The sequence below is a fragment of the Xiphophorus hellerii genome, chromosome 15 (genome assembly GCF_003331165.1).
Source record: "Xiphophorus hellerii strain 12219 chromosome 15, Xiphophorus_hellerii-4.1, whole genome shotgun sequence".
Taxonomy (NCBI): Eukaryota; Metazoa; Chordata; class Actinopteri; order Cyprinodontiformes; family Poeciliidae; genus Xiphophorus; species Xiphophorus hellerii.
The window spans coordinates 404,966-422,965 of NC_045686.1; the positions used below are offsets into that span (position 1 = coordinate 404,966).

At 35.5% G+C, this 18,000-nt stretch overlaps 1 long non-coding RNA gene across 1 annotated transcript; it reads right to left on the reverse strand.

Moving 5' to 3' along the window:
- Positions 1–13,064: 13,064 nt before the first annotated feature.
- LOC116733656 (uncharacterized) lies at positions 13,065–13,426 on the reverse strand. The gene is made up of 3 exons (XR_004342073.1): positions 13,357–13,426; positions 13,220–13,261; positions 13,065–13,106 (listed from the first exon to the last, which is right to left on the reverse strand). It is a non-coding gene; the product is annotated as an uncharacterized LOC116733656 (long non-coding RNA).
- Positions 13,427–18,000: the final 4,574 nt, after the last annotated feature.

Below are 18,000 nucleotides of genomic sequence, written 5' to 3' on the forward strand. Positions count from 1 at the left end.
TCTCATTATAATGAGATTATTTATTTATGTTTTATAACAGAGTGGCGGAAACCTATGGAAGCCCGTTTCCACCACTCTGTTAAAAAAAATAAAATAAATTATCTCATTATTTTGAGATTGACGCTTAAAATAATGAGATATGTCAAAATATCTCATTATTTTCAGATGGTATCTCAAAATAAGATACTATTTTGTATCTTATACAAAATAGTATTATATAGTATTATATCTACAAAATAGTAAAATATCTTATATTTTGTATCTTATTACACATTATTATTTAGTATCTCATTATTTTGAGATACTATCTCATTATAATGAGATTATTTATTTATTCATTTTTTAACAGAGTGGCGGAAACGGGCTTCCATATTGTATTGACATTTTAATGCAATAAAAAAAAGTTTTTAAAATTAAAAAAAAGAAAAAAAGGGTGCAGACCCTGAATTCGGACACAGCTAATATCAGTGTGGTTGTTGGAGGACTGAGCTACTTCCTCATTGGGGCGTCATGTCAGTCCTGTGTGTTTCAGTTCAGTTAGAAAATAAAAAAAGCAACTTAAACAGCAACTCTGACAGATCATCAGTAGAGCGGTAGCTAATCTACCACATTGATCACTTATTAATAATCTTAAATAAACATCAAGCAATAAAAACATAAAACTGTAATGGACTGCATATTCTGTTTTTTTGTGTGGCGATATTAATATTACTCTTATTATTATTAAAAAACATCCATTTATTATCTAGTGTGAACAAAATCTTTTTGTACTGTGGGAGGAAGCCGGAGCACCCGGAGAGAACCCATTAATCAATCAATCAATCAAATTTTATTTGTATAGCACATTTCAGCAGCAAGGCATTTCAAAGTGCTTTACATCATATCAAACACAGAAACACAATGCAACATAGAATCAACAATCAAAATAGGACATTAAGTCAGGTTCCATCAATAAATTTGTAATTGATTACGTTTCAAATACAATCCTAAACAGGTGGGTTTTAGTCGAGTTTGCATCCATAAAAGGTTTACCTGTTACACTCCTACTGTGTTATATGGAACAAAATACCTATTGCTATTTTTATTCCCACTCACAATCACACAGTTTAAAACGATGTAGACAGCATTTTAATGGGCTTCTGGCACGAGGCTCCGTACTCCTCGTTCACAGAATTTCGAGCAGGGACTCCGCCGTCCCTCACGGATTTTTGTGCAATTCTTTTTGTTATTATTTTTTTATTTAGAGAGAGAGATTTCCATCACATTCGTTAATTACAGCTTTACCCATCTAAGATTGTACATGAGTATACAACCGGAGAATCCAAGTGATTTTGTCCATACTGCCTTTCTGGTATTTTCTTTTACAGACTATTACTAAATTTTGTTGTGAACAATAACAAAAATGAACAGAATTGAACAATAACGGGGATTGCACCATCTCGAGCAATAAAACAAACACAAGAACATACAAGGGCAGGGCACATAGTTCTCAAGAACAATCAAATGAAGTCAGATCTAATTGGTTTTACATACTCAGTCCAATTGGTCCAGATCTTATAAAACTTTCCTTTTTCAACTTGGAGGGAAAAAGAAATCTTTTCCATAACATAAATCTGATCAACAATTTCAATCCATTCGTCGATAGTGGGTGGGTCTGGTTTTAGCCATTTCCTTGTGATGGCTTTCTTACTGGCTGCCAGTAGTATAGCCAGAAGTTTTTTGTCTTGGTTGGTCCATGTGTCCAACTGTAGGTTGCCCAAGTACAACGTTTCACATTTGAATGAAATTTTTACATTGAATATATTTTCAATATGTTTGTGGAACTCTTCCCAATATGGTTTTATTACTTGGCAGTCTCAAAAAACATGGAAGTGGTTGGCTCCTTTAGACTGGCAAAGTCTCCAGCAGGCGTCCCCGTTGTTTTGATATCGTCTCTGAATGGGTGTAACAAAAAATCGTGCAATGTTTTTCCAACAAAACTCCCGCCATGTGTTTGATCCGGTCGAGACCCACTGCAGTTGACATATTTCTTCCCATCATCTTGTGAGATTATTACCTTAATTTCCTTTCCCCATTTCCTCTTTATGTATTCTGTATTCTCATGTTTAGATAGCTGTATGGCATTGTATAACTTGGAGATAATTCTGCTGTCTGATCTGGGTTTAATTAGTGTTAGAAATACCTCCATGAAACTGGAATCATTTTTTCTCAACACCTCTTTAAAATTTCTATTAAAATAATGTCTCACCTGCAGGTACCTAAAAAATCCTCTTTTTCCAGTCCATGATCCTTCTGTAAGGTTTCAAAACTCTGAAATATCCCTTTGTGGACAAATGAATAATAGGTAGTTAAGCCTTTTGAGATCCATAACTTGAATCTGTTATCATTTCTATTTGGTGTAAAATCCGAATCATAGGCTCACCACCTCATAATTTTAGATGCGTCTCCTGTTCTGCAAATTTTAGCCAATTCCTGCCAGGACTTGAGAAAGATATCTGTTATGGAGTCTTCTGGGATCTGCTGTTCTTCTTGTAACTTATAATCACTAAGTAGGGCTGTTATTGGGATTCCTTTTATCGTCGTGCCTTCTAGAGGCATTCAAACTGCGTTACAACAAGGTTTATCTTTTCCACACCTGAGCAATCGTCTCCTCCTTTCTTCACGATCTCTTCGTTCTTCTTCAATGGGGTCGAAGTCGAATGAGATGAGTGAGATGGTTGGGTAGGGTTTTCGCATATAGGGAGCATATGAAGGTTTGTCCCCTATGACAGGTTTCTTTTCCTGGGTCTCTTTGTTTGTCGCTGACTTTTCTGAAGATCTTTTTTCTTGCCCGAAAGTGTTAAACAGGTAGTCGGAGTAATCCATGTTCTCGTCTTGAGAGCTGCTGCAATCAACGGTGACACCAGGAAATAGTGTGGTCACAAGTTTTCTCACACCAGTTGTTATTAAATACCCAGCACCAAAAGACACTGGAAAAAAGACGGCAGCTGTTAAAAGTTTCTCCATATTAAAATCCTAGTAAATGAAATCGAGGGGTTGAAATGCTGTCAAAGTGCTATTTGTAAAATACCTGATGTTTTGAGATGGACGCATTCATAACCTCAGATATTCTTTGATCTATGACATAGATCTATGTCATAGATGTCGTCATAGCTACAATGAGCTCACTGTAGTTCTGGGGGAATGTCTTGCTTCTGAACGTTGCTATGGAAACGGTCAGATCAGTTCTGCATGACTCAAACTATTAACCCTTTGCAAGTGTATATTTCAGGAGGCTGGGGATTAAAACAGGGATTTTAATAGTTAAATATTAAGTTTAGTTTGACAATAATATATTAAAACCATTAATTGAAGTACCGGTAATTAAAATATGGTATTTTGAAAACATTTCATTTGATTCAACAGTGTTTCAAACTTAGCGAAATGGACTGAAATTGATTAGCATTGAAGTTTTACCAATTTGAATCTCAAGTTTTGGACAATTAGAAGTAACACTGTAGTTAGAATGAAAACTTTATCTGTTGAACATGATAAACTTTGTTCAGTTTACTGAACTTTTTCTCACTAAACATTTAGTGACAAAATAACCAGATTACTGACATCAATGAAATGTGGGCCCAACACAAAGTTCAAGATCAGCTGTCAACAAAGATTGACAGTTTTTATTTGCATCTGCGGGGTAATTTCATTCTCACTAAAAGAAGACATAGATCCAAGTTTATTGCTGAGAAAGAAAAGCTGTTAATGATTTATTATACAAAAGAACAAATAAAAATGTTATTACTATCATCACTGAAATGTGGGTCAACTCATAAAGTTCAAGAAAGAGAATATAGAGATAGATCCAGGTTTATTATCACTGCTGACAAAGTAAAGCTGTTAATGATTGATCACACAAACAAAAGAACAAACAGAAATGTTGGCAAATTTTTAATCTTCATTTGTGTTTTATTTCCATAAGCAAAGAGGGAGTTGAAGTATGTCTATAATACACCTAAGTAAATTTGTTAAACAATCCAAATACATATACATATTAAGTAATCCCAAAATTTTGATATTAATGCAAGTCCAAAATTCAGAGACTGGTCAGAGGGACAAAGCCAATAAAGTCCCTCCCGATCTATGGACAGCGTCTCGTTTTATACACATATTTTCCAACGTAAACATATGGTGACATTCACATGGTCCACGTTGACGTGTTGTTTGGGTCATGGCCGTATTGTCTCTTCTTTCCTCTGGGATCCATAGATGAACTTCTTCTTTAAACTGAATGTGTTTTGTACGTTCAGACACTACATTGATCATGGCACACAAAAGTCTCAGCGTGTGTGTGTTACTGAGACGTAAATATTTAACTAATATGACAATCTTTTTTTATTAAAATGTTAAAAATGTAAGTTCAGATCATTGAGTGATGATTTAATCCAAGAAACTTTATTTATATAGAACATTTTTATTCAATTATTCATCCAAATGCTCATAGAATATTCAGTGAAACTGTCAAAACAATAAGACCTGCAAAGACAAAATAGCCAATAACTCACTCTTGAATTGATTTAAAGCTACAGAAATAAGATTTTTGCTCAGTCTAATAATTACTTTGTGTTGACGTCCGTCATGTAGGGGCCAATTGGGTTCACACATTTAAAGAAAATTATTTTAATGTCTTGTTAAAACATATACAGTATATATGTTTTAAATGTGGGTCATTATATCATCATATATATTTATCTTTCTTATTTTCTTGTCTTAGTCAGATTTAAGTAAAATAAATACACAGTTTAATGGCATTTTGCTTGACCTGCTTAGTTTTTACATGCAAGGAAATTAAACTTCTGAAAGTTTCTGAAATGAAATAAAGAAATGTGTATTTATGTGATAATATAACTGATACTAATCTGGACTGTTTCTTGCTCTCAGGGCGATCACTGATGGTATCATGATGATTTTGGTTATCATAAATCCTTGAGCTTTGTAACCATTTCCAGGCTGACAGATCTCAGTAAGTTTTTTTTCTAATTTTTTCCTGAATTTTGTTGGATCTCAGCATGATGTCCACTTTTTGAGGAACCATTGGTGTACTTTGCTTTTCCAGGCAGCTCTTATGTGATGTTTTAATTGAGAACAGGTGTGGCAGTAATCAGGCCAAAAGCTTTGTCACACAGGACTAGGTGGGCTTGGATTATTTTCTGCCTTAAGAATAAACATCCTCATTTCAAAACTGCATTTTGTGTTTAGTTCATTTGATTTGATGTTATGAATCACTGAAGTATAAAAACGTGCAAAATAATAGGACATCAAGAAGAGAGCAAATACTTTTTCACACCACTGTAGCTCCGTGTCAGTTCTGATATGTTGTAGAGTTGATGGTGAAAGTCAGCACTGCTTGCTGCTCACATGGTGAAAAGCAGATGACCACTGAAGGTATTGTGACGATTTTGGTTATCAAAAATCCATGAGTTTCGCCACTGACGCAAAAATATAACATCTCCAACCTCTAACAGCAATGTGACACCATTAGCAGCATATAGTAGCAAGAGAAGACTGATGTTCATATGCAATAAAAATATGCTCTTCGTTCCTGGTCAACACAGCAGCTGCTGGATATGAAGCATGTCCAGCTCCATAGATATAGAACTCAAAGTGGTAGGCTCCTTTGACTGGAGCTGTGAAAAAACCTGAAATCCAAAATAATAATAATAATAATAACAACAACAACAATAATAATAATGATAATAATAATAATTATTATTAATAATAATAATTAATATAATGTACAATTAGGTACCTGTATTTGAGTTGTAGGCATTTCCGATGTTTGAAACAACATGTCTGAAGACCAAAGGTGTGTTGAATGGACCAAATGTTCCTGAACCAGAGGTCAACAAGGAAGCTGAGAAAGCCACTTGTTTCACTGTGAGACAGAAAGTAAGACTTAGGATCCATTATGAATTTATTCAGTGCACACTGATTCTTTTTGAATAAAAAAGACAAATCCAAAATGTTATATTTTGCCAGATTTTTTACAACAGCAATGCAGTCTTTATTTCTAACAAATGTAAAATTTTTAATAAATGTGATTGTTGCAGTGGGGAGTTTATTTCTGAATTCACAAACCTTCTCCTTCTCTCCTCAGAGCCTCCACCTGCTTTTCAGTGCTGTTTGCCCTGGTTTGAACTCTGAGCAGTCCCTCTGCATGAGCTGAAATCATACAAAGCAAAAGAATAGCTATCAATGTATGATTATTAGATTAATTATATAATTCCTTTTACATTTATCCAAAATCAGCATGAAAGACAGTAGAATTTTTTCTGGTTTGTGAAGTCAGGAAGTACCTTGGTGCTGTTGTTTCAGTTTGTACAACTCTTTCTTCTGCACCTCCAGTTCTTTCGTTTTAGCTGTGTGGAAAAAATGATCTATTTTTTTAAATGTCAATGCAATGAAAGATTTACATTCAAATATTTACATTGCTATATTTCTAAAATGTGTATTTTTCCCCACTATATAATTCATCAAAATTGAAAACTTGTAGATAAGGAAAGGTGCTTCATTTATACAGGGTGTGTCTTTATAATATTATGCAGGTTTTGTATCTCGTGACAAGGATTACCCTCAAAAGTCAAATATGAAACATCTGGAGCCTCATGCATAAAGTGTGCGGCGCCATATTTTACACACAAGTCGGCATGTATAAAAATTTACTTTGCGTCAAAGTTTGCGTAAATATACGCGCACTCTTTCACTGGCGTGAAAATGTGCGGCAGTTACGCGAACTTTTTATGTTTATATCAAACTACAAGGCGTCAAAACTCACCTAAATAATCTGACTACATTCTGTGTTATTTAGACCAAGAAGCACCAAACCCGATGGTTTTCATGATTTTAATATTTTATTGTTTAACAGTAAACGATGAAACTGAACCGCATTTATCCTTAGACAATAAGCTAACACGCACACACATGGAATGCATCTGCGGGGTCATTTTATTCTCCCTAGAAGAAGAAAACAGGGTTGGATCAGCAGATTAACTCAAACCTGCTGATTAAAAATAATCAACAGGTTTGACTAATCAACAGGTGAGCCGCGTAATTGTGGAGCGCCTTGGCTCTGATGGAGAACATCGCCAATGGAAGGATTCAGAAGGAGCGATTGATCAGAGATCATATTGATCTGCTGGGAAATGTTGATGATGGTTTATGAGCATTTAGATTGCTCAGACTGATCACCCTGGATCTCTGAACAAAACTTAAAGAAGGAGCCGTGCGGTACCGACACCGGTCCAGCTGCAGTCATCTTTCAGTATTTTCAAGTGAATGCGCCTTATGAACATAAAGCCTCTTTATTCTGTAAATGTACAACTCATGCACATGATTCTACTATTTAGAATAAACGTCCACTTTCCCCACTCAAAGGACTCTCTGACACGCTGTCTGTCTTTAAATCCCGGCTGAACGCGCTGCTGTTCAAATAGGCATTTGCACGATCTTAATTTGAATTTTTTAAATTTTTTCATGTAGGTTTTTATTTTTGTGAGGTGACATTATGTGCCCTCACAGCATCTTTTAAATAAAATATATAATTATTATTATTATAAATACTTATACTGCTTAAAACAAGGACGTTGCCAAGGACGTCGTCACGTGGTGGCAGACTTCCGGGTATTTATACTAATTTACATATTTATTTATGGGTGCCGACAGGGCTGACCAGCAGCTGCGCTGTTTGCGCGGCCACGTGCGTGCGCACGGCTTTTTGCATCCGATTTTTTTCTTTTTTTGTGCTCCGCACTTTTCTAAATTTTTCCGTACGCCAAGTTTTAGTGTGAAAACTGCGCGCTCTTTTATGCATGAGGCCCCAGAGCTCTCTCGGATTATTAGCTAATTGCACCATGACCGGCGAAATATAAAAACATCCTGAAAGCTGGCCAATGACCACATTCAAAAAATTGGTTGGCTTTTTAAAAAATAAGTTCAGACATATTAGTCTGTTCTTTGTCCACAGGAATCCCCATCTTCCTGATTTTTGTTTCTGAGTCACTGATATGTTAAAAAGGGAATTTTAATACATTTGAGAATGCAAGCCTTGGCAATTGTAGCATGAGGGTGCCCTATAATATCATGATATGTTCAATAACAATTTTTAACATTCTCCTTCATTCTTCAGAGCTTTCATTTGAGCTGCAGTGATGTTTGCCAGGGCTTTAACACTGCTCTGCTCTCCTGCCTGAGCTGGAAATATAATAATAAAAACAAGCATTTTACCATCACTAATATTTATCATCTGTCCATCTCCAGATCTCCCTCTATAATTTAATATGTTCCTTGGCACTACTGCTATGGTTGTTTAAACTTAGTTACTTGGACAATGAATAGATGCAGATCAGTTAGTATATTATTATTAATAATTATAGTTTAATACAAACCTTGGTACAGTTGTTTCAGCAGCTCCAGTTCTCTCGCTTTTACTGTTGTGACAATAAAGAGAAAACAGTGAAATATAATCTTATTTCTATGTTAACACTAACATATTAGCACAGTCTTTCATAGAAATTATTCCAAATGCTGTACTTGTGTTACCTTCATAATCTCTCTGTAGGTACCTCATCTCCACCTTCAGTTCAGCCAGTGAGCAAAACACAAGTGAATCATGTTTATGATAATAACTTGTGGAGATGTTTTTAAAAACACTTAGCTTGTTTTTTTGGTATGTAAGCATATTTTCAGTCATTCCAGCTGATGCACAAGTCATATTTTGATTTGGATTGGAGAAAAAACACAATGATTTTTTTTTTTTTTTTTTGGAAAGAAACATTAACATTCAAATATTTCCATTGCTTGAATTCTCTGTTATGCCAATGTTAATATGTATTTCTTAGGGTTGTAATAGGATGACATATTTCACATTTCCTCATGCTAACATAATTACATCCCCAGTTAAATCCCCAAGAAGATTTAGCTACTGTATTTCAATTTGTAATTAAAACTTTCATTAGGGTTTGGGATACTCTAATGCCTTTGTGCTGTTTTTGCAGTTTATGTAATTCATTCTTTTACTGTCCCAGTTCTTTGGACTTTGCTGATTTATTAGGAGTGAAAATAATTAATTTATATTTATTTAAAACATACTTTGTTTAATGCAACATTTAATTATTATTTTTTTCTTCTCCAGATAAATATACCTTCTCAATCTTCCAGTAAGTAATTCACATCCTTCTTCAGTCTCAGGTTTTCTTTTTGTTTTTCTGTGTATTCCGTACTACGGAGCCCTGCAAGGGACATGGGAAATTCTTTGGGGGTTTTTTGGGTGGGGGGTTCATTACCACGCAAAACTTTGCATTCACTTGCAACATGTTTACTGCAATATTTGCTGGTCTATTTTGTATACAGTCACAAATGTCAATTTAAAATTTCAAATATATACACATTTAAAGAGCCTCAGTGAAAACATTTTATTATTAACTGTTTGATTGAAAATCAATTTATTCACTGCATGTTCATGTCTGTATATGGAACTGTATATGAAAACGGCCCTTTAAACCATTTAGACAACCAACACAAAAGAGACACAATCAAAACTGTCAGATGACTCATTACCCCAGGATAATAACTCAGAAATAGTCCAAATAGTTTAGATGTATTTTTTATTCCATTCCTACTTACAGAAAGTTTCTGTTTATATCATAAGTTTGTGGTGCATTTCTATACTAAAGAAAAAGATATAAAACTTGAGATATTTCACAACAATAAATTAACATAGACGGAAAAACCTCATGAAAGCCTAATATTTCAGCAGAAAGTACAATGGCCACCATAAGAAAGGCTTACAGTATTCAATTATGCCCCATGAACTAATTATGCCACATTATTGCGTGGTAACACAAAAGTTTTATGAGAGAACTCAAAAGAAAAAGAATCCCCATGTTTCCTAGGGCTCTATAACATGCTAACCTTTAGTTCAGCTAAAGAGGCACATATCTCTCCCAGAATACCATTGATGTCTTCTGGAAATCAGATTCTATGTACATTAATACAACATGAAAATAACTTTCACAATTTTCTTATTGTATTTATGTTGCTGTAGGAGCCATTTATGTTTTCCTGTGTTTATCGCCACTGGTGGAGCATATTTCATTTAGTGTTCTGAGTATGTCTGAAGGGGGATGGAGTTACTTAAGGTCAAGTGTGATTCTGTTCAGGTGTTGCTAATGGGAAGGAACAAACAGTTTTCTATTCAGGTTGATTTGGATTTATGTCTGATTTATCTTGTTCTAAAGGAAAATGGCAAGACAAAGGACACTGTACAGAAAATAAATGACTTTATGATTATAAATCAAAATGAAGGTCGGCCTAACGAATCTTGATTGAGTAAAACCAACCCCTATCAGGAACAACAGCAACCAGTAGCCTAAAATACAGGATTTTAGCTGCTACAATTGCCTTAGGTTCATATAAAATAACCCAAGATATTGATCCTAAACCTTTCTACTGTCAACTCTTCTAATATGAAATCAACCTCTGAATAACATCTTTATAGAATATTTTGGTACTGTACTAAAGGCATGACAGTTTTTTAACCTATCACACTAAAGTCACAAGAGTCACACTGATTGTTTAAGAGTTCCACACACACATTAACGACTGAAGTGCAGGGGCTAGGTACCCTGGTTAAACCATGAACTTAGTTAGCATAACTTTAAAATCTGGGTAACTTTATTTGAAGTATTTTACCACATTAAAAACACACACAAACTGAAAAAACAGTTGTTCCTGGTTCAATGATTTTATATTTCTGTGGTCACTCAAAAACATATGCATTTATTTTTATTTTTCAAAAAGAAGTTTTATTAAAGACTGCAAATAACACTTTCAGGTTTAGTCCATTTAAAAGTGAACAAATTTTGTTTTTTTTACCCCTCCAGGGGGTCTTTTGTGGGCTCTAGTGTCCCTTATATGATAGTAGGCTGACAGGAAACGGGGAAGGAGAGGGAGGAAGACATGAGGCAAAGGTCGTCGTGTCCGGGAGTCGAACCCGCGACAGCCGCATCGAGGACTCAAGGCCTCCAAATACGGATTGCGCTAACCGCTACGCCACCATGGCACGCCCAAAAGTGAACAATTTTGATCTGAAACAAACAGGCACAGTACAATAAATGTTTCAATAAAACTAGATTGAAGTTCTATGTTGCATTTTGTGTGTTTTCTATTAAGAAAAAACAATTGAAAGAGAATCGTTAGAACCATTGTGGCTGGTAAATTATTGTGGAAATTTAAGGCAAAATGAAAGACAATAAAAAAATTTAATGCAGTTATAAAAAATCATGCATATATTATTATACACTTCTGAGGCAGAAATAAAATTTGGTCTGCTTTCTGCTCACACAGTGAAAAGCAAGTGACCACTGAAGGTGGTATGATGATTTTGGTTATCATAAATCCTTGAGTTTTGCCTCTGAAGCAAAAACACAACATCTCCAGTTTCTAACAACAATGTGGCTCCATTAGATGGGCTAACAGAGTAGGAAGCCTGATGTTCATATGCAATGAAAATATGATTCCCGTTCTTGACCAGCACAGCACCTGTAGGAAGCAACGCATGTCCCAATCTATGTAAGTGTAACTCAAAGTGATAGGCTCCTCTCACCGGGGCAATAAAAAAACTTGAGGAACATATAAAAATAATGTTTCTATTGAACTTTTTCGTCCGTATACCCACATAAAGAATCAATCAACCAACTGCATGTCAGGATTATAAAGACAATCAAGTTCTGCATAAAATCGGGTACCTGTGTTTGGGTTGTAGGCATTTCCAATATTTGCAACAACACGTCTGAAGACTAGAGGTGTCTGTGTGTTAAATGGTCCAGTATGTCCACCACCTGATGCCAGCAAGGAAGCTGAGAAAGCCACTTGTTTCACTACGAGACAATAACTTAGTTTTATTAGGATCAAGCCGTTACTTGTTCTTAAAAATCTATCTGGTGTTTGTAAAATTAAACAATCAAAACTAACAAATTATTGTGTTAATTAATAAAAACTAAACATATTAAACAATAAATATACATCAAACAAAAGTACACAACTTGATTTTTGTTGCATGACATGTTTAGATAATGTTTTTAGGTGAATATTATTGAGTTTCCCAAACCTTTTCTTTCTCTCTTCAGAACCTCCACTTGGTTTTCAGTGTTGTTTGTCCTGGCTTTAACGCTGATCAGTTCTCCTAGCTGAGCTGAAAATTGATTAAAACAAACATGAAATGTAAAATAAAACTATATATTATCTGTCATTTTTCACAGCAATAGTTTGACATCACAAATTCACAGCAGTTTCTGGTCTCTTGACGTTGCTGTGCTGTGTGGAAAGGAATACAGTAGCAACAACATCTCAGCATTTTATGCCACCGATTATTCAGGGAAAGCAGATTGAGCAGGTAGAGAGCTTTAAGTATCTGGGGACACAGATGGACACCTGGCTGTCTTTCCAAGTACATTCAGGTTCATAATAAAGCCCTATAGCGCCTCGATCTTCTTAGGAAGCTGAGATATTTTAGGATTAGTAAAAAGATTTTAATAATGGTTTACCCGTCACTTTCAATGTCGCTTAGTACAACTTTACCACTAGCAAATAGAAAACCAAACTCTGACACATCACAAATCAAGGCAGCAAAATAATTGGTTCATTACAAACACAAACTGTCTCCTCTGTATGAGCGCTCTCACTCATTCACTCTCCATCCATCAATCCTGCTGCCCAGGAAAGGAATATACAAAAATAAAACATTCATCCCCACTGAAATTACAGCCCTCAACAGAGGAAGCTTTTCTAAAGCTTGATTATGATTTTTTTCTTTTTAAATCTTGTGTACATGTCTCTTGTGAAGTTATTGTATGTGTATGGAGCTCTGTCTAAGATCGGTTTCCGATAGCTTTGGTGTCAGACAACTTTTCAACTCTTTTGTTGAAATAAATCAGTTTTGTTTGGTTCTAAACATTTGAGAAAAAAATAGTCTTAGTGTGTCATTTATCACATAAAATAATTTATTGTTAGAGGAAAGTTATAAATACCTTGGTACTGCTGCTCAAGATATCCTACTTTTGTCACTTGCTCTAAAATAGTAAAAATAAACAGATAATTCATATTAGTTAATATAATGTCCTTCTTATGCTAAACATTCTCCTTTTTCTTAATAACTTAAGCGTTTTACTTGTCTTATAAATACCTTGGTATTGTTGTTTTATCAAGTCCAGTTCTTTTGTCTTGGCTGTTGCAGGAGTAAAATAAAAAAAAACATTGAACTGTGATTATTTTAATATAAAGACTTTAGTTTCATACAGCAGTAATTTCTGGTTAACATACCTTCATTATCTTTCTGCAGATACTCCATACCAACCTTCAGTCCAGCCAATGAGGCGCTCATCTCTCTCAGTACTGCATGGATGTCCTGTGTAAAGGTTTGTTGATTGTCTGAGAGATTCCCTGCATCTGCTGCCTGTGATCCAGTTTGTCTTAAATGTGAAATAATTTCATTGTCGGCCACAGCTTGGAGCTGAGCTGTGGAGAGAAAGCAGATCAGAATCAATGCATGAAAAAATGTTGTCATCTCCATTTTTAGTTTCAGCCTCCCTGGGTCAGTCTGTGGGTTGTGTGGCAAGCCAAGCCTTAAATATTGCATTTATTATCAGTGAGTAATGATTAACTTTTGTTTTTTTTTAGAAAAACGTGCAGGTGATAAGACTTGAAAATATTTGATACTGGTTATTCTTTGATCTGAAATTTGTATCAAGGGAAAAATGAGACATCATTGTAAGCGATCACCATGAGTGTTATCAGCATGCTGAGGTCATGAGACATGGGGGGGGGAGGGCATGTGACCGGATGGGGGGAGGGGCATCATGTGACCGGAAATTAAAATCAATTAGTCACGGGTCATTAATCACTCATCAATCAAACTCCGATTAAATTTTGACAGAAGGGTGCCTATAAGGTCTCTCTGGTCTCTCTAAATTCTCCTAGGTGTGAGTGTGCGTGTGCATGGTTGTTTGTCCTGTCTGTCTCTGTGTTGTCCTGTGACAGACTGGTGACCTGTCCAGGGTGAACCCCGCCTCTTGTCCTCTCGTCTCGCTGGAGACAGGCACCAGCATCCCTCCTGACCCGCTAGGGACAATTGATAGATGGATAAATTTCAGATAAAAGAGTAACCAGTATAAAATATATAAATTACATCATTACTACAACCAAGTATTTTGATTATTGCTTTTAACACTACATGGCAAATTTTCAAGTCTTTTTTGTACAAAGAAATGTAGAAAGTTTGGATAACACTCATGGTGATCGCTTACAATGATGTCTCATTTTTCCCTTGATACAAATTTCAGATCAAAGAATAACCAGTATCAAATATTTTCAAGTCTTATCACCTGCACGTTTTTCTAAAAAAAAAAAAATGTTAATCATTACTCACTGATAATAAATGCAATATTTAAGGCTTGGCTTGCCACACAACCCACAGACTGACCCAGGGAGGCTGAAACTAAAAATGGAGATGACAACATTTTTTCCTGCATTGATTCTGATCTGCTTTCTCTCCACAGCTCAGCTCCAAGCTGTGGCCGACAATGAAATTATTTCCCATTTAAGACAAACTGGATCACAGGCAGCAGATGCAGGGAATCTCTCAGACAATCAACTAACTTTTGCACAGGACATCCATGCAGTGCTGAGAGAGATGAGCGCCTCATTGGCTGGACTGAAGGTTGGTATGGAGTATCTGCAGAAAGATAATGAAGGTATGTTAACCAGAAATTACTGCTGTATGAAACTAAAGTCTTTATATTAAAATAATCACAGTTCAATGTTTTTTTTAATTTTACTCCTGCAACAGCCAAGACAAAAGAACTGGACTTGATAAAACAACAATACCAAGGTATTTATAAGACAAGTAAAACGCTTAAGTTATTAAGAAAAAGGAGAATGTTTAGCATAAGAAGGACATTATATTAACTAATATGAATTATCTGTTTATTTTTACTATTTTAGAGCAAGTGACAAAAGTAAGAAATCTTGAGCAGCAGTACCAAGGTATTTATAACTTTCCTCTAACAATAAATTATTTTATGTGATAAATGACACACTAAGACTATTTTTTTCTCAAATGTTTAGAACCAAACAAAACTGATTTATTTCAACAAAAGAGTTGAAAAGTTGTCTGACACCAAAGCTATCGGAAACCGATCTTAGACAGAGCTCCATACACATACAATAACTTCACAAGAGACATGTCCGGATCCAACACAGAGAGAGCACTCAAGTCCGGTTACAGAAGTGTGGAAAGAGAAGAAGACGGAGAATTGTAAGGTGGGGGCTTAACTCCCTTTGTTTTAGAAGCAGTCACAGAAGCAGAAACATTTTCAGATTTAATCATAGAAATAGAAGCATTGTCATGTCGCCCCGCTATTTTCCCAGAATCATCCTCACATCCAGCCATTTGTTTAGCATTTTTCCTCCTTTCCCTACAGTCTTGTTCTTTCATCCAGCATTCCAAACTCTCTTTATGTTTTTCAAGATCAACAAGACTCCTAGTCTCTATCTGTTTTTTGTCTCTTAAAGTACGTTCTCTATTTTCTATTTCTCTTTGTACTTTTTTCTAAACAGAGAGTTTCAATGAACCACCCGCAGGGAAAACACCACATTTTATCCATTCATGCACTCCATACACACTTTTTTCTCCATATTTTGTTATCATATAGTCAAACAATTCACCCTGAGGAGGAGATTGCGTTCTGGAACCACGTAGACCCATTCTTCTTGAATTGGGTGGGATATCCTCTTTAGACTGCAAACGTCTTCGCGGAATCCAACAAATCAGCTTTGTGGTCGCTCTGCCTCTTACTCCTTTAAGAGGGGCCTTTATTTCCGATAAAGGTCTTTAGGATTCTCTAAAGGTTTAGTTCCCCCAATTTAGAAAACCAAAACTCAAGAAAATACCTGCCTTATTTACCGATAAGGTCTTTCACTAGGACCCTCAGCCTAGAAACCTGTGGTTCCCTTTTTTTTTTTTTTCCCGTTTGAGACTGAAACTCAAACAATTCCAGAGGGACTCTTTCCCATCCGTTGTTTTCTCATTTTTTACATTTTTATTTTCCCCGTGGGACTTTAACCCAACGTTTCCTGTTAACACCGTCAATCTCTATTCCCCAGGGTGAAAAGGTTTATCGGATCCTTCACTATTTTAGATTTAATTATTTAGAATTTGCAAAATTTAATTTATTAGCCTGAGTGAGTATCCCACCTGACAACAGTGGTTTTGAGTTCATTGATCCCAGCGCTGGAGCCGTGGAGCAGACCAACAGCCCTCCTCTCTTAAATCGAGCTTTGAGGCTGGAATTTAGTCCAGGTTGGCCAAACGCTGTTTGTCGACGTCCTCGGATGTCCAGTTGAGGGATCCGGGTCACGGCACCAAACTGTCGTGGAAAAAAACTATTTCCAAGCACTGTTCAGGTGAAATCACTCAATCAGGTTTATTCATGAATTGTGCACAACTCAGAGAGCTTGTAGGACAATCAATAATGAAGCAAGTCTGAAACGGAAAGCTCCCCCAGGCAGAGACGGCACATGAGTTTTGTACAAAGGGATAAGGGATCCAAAGCATGGGAATCAGACTGGTTCCCATGCAGCTGGGAAAAATAACGTCCAACCTTGTGCATGTAGCCCAAACAGCTTTAACTTGGTGGGGATATACAGAACTTAGAATAAACATATAGCAATACAACTGGCAGGTGTGACCTTACTTTAATTTTTCCACATCACTTTCCAAAAAAAAAAAAAAAAATCATTGTGTTTTTTCTCCAATCCAAATCAAAATATGACTTGTGCATCAGCCGGAAAGACTGAAAATATGCTTACATACCAAAAAAACAAGCTAAGTGTTTTTAAAAACATCTCCACAAGTTATTATCATAAACGTGACTCACTTGTGTTTTGCTCAGTGGCTGAACTGAAGGTGGAGATGAGGTACCTACAGAGAGATTATGAAGGTAACACAAGTACAGCATTTGGAATAATTTCTATGAAAGACTGTGCTAATATGTTAGTGTTAACATAGAAATAAGATTATATTTCACTGTTTTCTTTTTATTGCCACAACAGTAAAAGCGAGAGAACTGGAGCTGCTGAAACAACTGTACCAAGGTTTGTATTAAACTATAATTAATAATAATAATATACTAACTGATCTGCATCTATTCATGTCCAAGTAACTAAGTTTAAACAACCATAGCAGTAGTGCCAAGGAACATATTGTAATGAGTTTGTGTTTTAGTTCTGCTGGGGTTCATATGGTTATTTGTATTTGTTATAAGTTGCATTGTAATCCTTTCTGTTAGAGTGTTATGGGCTTTCCCTGTCTGACTCTGCTGGTTTCGAATTTCAAGTTCAAAATCTAAATTTGTTAACTTTACTAATAGGAAGGTAGGAACCAAGATAAAATTAAAAATGTATGATAAAGAAGTAGAAAGGGTAGATAAATTCAAATATTTAGGTTTATGGTTTGATAAAAAGCTTACATGGAAAATACATATTAGTAAAATAATAGAGAGAAGTAAAAAAATATTAAATATCATGAGATGTTTAAGAGGTAAAGAATGGGGAGCAGGTAGGAAAACTTTGAAGATATTATATATTGGACTTATTAGATCGGTAATAGATTATGGATGTGTGGTATATAATTCTGCCTCCAGTACCTTATTAAAAGAAATAGATAAAATACAGTATCAAGCGTTAAGAATTTGCTGTGGGGCAATGAAGACAACACCAGTGTCAGCACTACAGGTAGAAATGGGGGAAATGCCATTGGAGTTAAGAAGGAAACAATTAGGAGTAGGGTTTTGGGCAAATGTAAAAGGGCATAAAAAAATTATCCTATAAATAATATATTACAACCATGTCAAGAAAATGTTAAGAATGTAAATGTAAATAGTTTTGGATGGATAATAACTAAAGAAA